The following is a 2,630-nucleotide window of genomic DNA, read 5'->3' on the forward strand; positions in this document are numbered from 1 at the left end:
ATAAGAGATCTAAGTTACGAGGTCCTTCTAAATATGAAGTTTCATTGAAGATCCGATCACTCCTTCGTAAGTTAAAAATACGTCATTTTTTCTTATTTTTCAGAATTACCCCCCCCCCCCCACCAAAGAGTGGATCCGTTCCGATTATGTAAATCACGTATGTAAGACTTCTGCTTATTTTTCCAACCAAGTTTAATCCGATCCCTCCAATCTAATCGTTTTCCATCATTGTAGGTTTCCCCACCCCACTTCCCCCAATGTCACCAGATCCGGTCAGGATTTAAAATAAGAGCTTTGAGACGAGGTCCTTCTAACATCAAATTTCATTGAGATCCGATCACCCGTTCGTAAGTTAAAAATACCTCATTTTTTCTAATTTTTCAGAATTAACCCCTCCCCCAACTACCCCAAAGAGAGCGGATCCGCTCTGGTTATGTCAATCCTGTATCTAGGACTCTTGATTATTTTTCCCACCAAGTTTCATCCCGATCCCTCCACTCTAAGTGTTTTCCAAGTTTTAGGTTTCACCCTCCCAACCCCCCCCCAATGTCACCAGATCCGGTCGGGTTTTAAATAAGAGCTCTGAGCCACGATATCCTTCTAAATATGAAATTTCATTGATCTCCGATCACCCGTTCGTAAGTTAAAAATACCTAATTTTTTCTAATTTTTCAGAAATAACCCCCCCCCCAACTAACCCAAAGAGAGCGGACCCGTTCCGTTTATGTCAATCATCTATCTAGGACTTGTGTTTGTTTTTCCCACCATATTTCATCCCGATCCCTCCACTCCAAGTGTTTTCCAAGTTTTAGGTTTCCATCTCCTAACCCCCCCCCGTCACCAGATCCGGTCGGGATTTAAAATGAGAGCTCTAAGACACGGTATCCTTCTAAACATCAAATTTCATTGAGATCCGATCACCCGTTCGTAAGTTAAAAATACCTCATTTTTTCTAATTTTTCAGAATGACCCCCCTCCCCCTCCCAACTACCCCAAAGAGAGCGGATCCGTTCCGATTATGTCAATCATGTATCTGGGACTTGTGCTTATTTTTCCCATTAAGTTTCATCCCGATCCCTCCACTCTAAGTGTTTTCCAAGATTTTAGGTTTCCCCCCTCCAACTCCCCCCAATGTCATCAGATCCGGTCGGGATTTAAAAATAGAGCTCTGATACACAATATCATTCCAAAACATCAAGATCCAATCACCCGCTCATAAGTTAAAAATACTTCATTTTTTCTATTTTTTCCGAATTAACCGGAAACCCCCCCCCCCATATGGTCAAATCAGGAAAATGACTATTTCTAATTTAATTTGGTCCGGTCCCTGATACTCTCGCCAAATTTCATGGTCCTAGCTTACCTGGAAGTGCCTAAAGTAGTAAAACCGGGACTTTAGGTTTCCCCCCATCCAACTCCCCCCAATGTCATCAGATCCGGTCGGGATTTAAAATAAGAGCTCTGAGACACAATATCATTCCAAACATCAAATTTCATTAAGATCCAATCACCCGCTCATAAGTTAAAAATACTTCATTTTTTCTATTTTTCCGAATTAATCGACCCCCACTCCCCCCCCCCAGATGGTCAAATCGGGAAAAATACTGTTTCTAATTTAATCTGGTCCGGTCCCTGATACGCCTGCCAAATTTCATCGTCCTAGCTTACCTGGAAGTGCCTAAAGTAGTAAAACCGAGACCGACAGACAGACCGACAGAATTGGCGATTGCTATATGTCACTTGGTTAATACCAAGTGCCATAAAAAAGAAGGGGGAATCTAACACGTTCAGCAAGAACACCTATTTTAGTATTAATTTATTTCTGAGCCCAAGGAAAGTAAAAACATCGAATATCAAAACTTGATCCAGGACTTCCATAGACAATCATTAATTGGTTGAAGATTATATACAGCAATAAATAAAATAATAAATACAACTTGTAATAGAATAGAATATATTTATTCACTACAATAGCCGGAGCTAGCATTAGCATGTCTTGAAGAAGTAATTGCTTTTCGAACTTTGATGGGAGCTGAAAATTAAGCTTATGCTGAACCAGTTGAAATTCCCATATATACCTAATCATTGCCCGAGAAGCTGAATAATAAACAGAACCAAACAATTTATAAAACAAAATTAGTCATATATAATGCTAATCATAGAATACATCATCCTACGATCTGTGCAGTCAAATTCAATTTATTTTTACAGAAGTATAATCATTATCATTTATTAGTTTACATTTTTAGACTTTCACCTCTTATGGGAGGCAATACTTCTAAACTTGTATATTATGAAAAAAAATTGTTTTGAATTCTTACGAGCTTAAAAAAGAAATCTATTACCAACTAAACCAGGAACAGAGACTATATGCTCTAACTGAATGAACCCCTTCCAGAATCTCCACAACCACTCCTTCCAAATGAAGTGACCTTGAAAAAACATACGAGAGGCAAATGCTTCTTTACAATAGACAAAGGTAAAGTATGTGTCTACTGGCTGAAAGTAGAAAAAAGCTGCAAAAAAAAACCGCTCTGAACAATTTCTTAGTGATGGAAAGGGAGCAAGATCAGATATCTGAATACAAACGAAAAAATCTTGGTTCAACAGATGAAAGATTAAACAATTAC

This window comes from Artemia franciscana, chromosome 11 (assembly GCF_032884065.1).
Source record: "Artemia franciscana chromosome 11, ASM3288406v1, whole genome shotgun sequence".
In the NCBI taxonomy this organism is placed as follows: Eukaryota; Metazoa; Arthropoda; class Branchiopoda; order Anostraca; family Artemiidae; genus Artemia; species Artemia franciscana.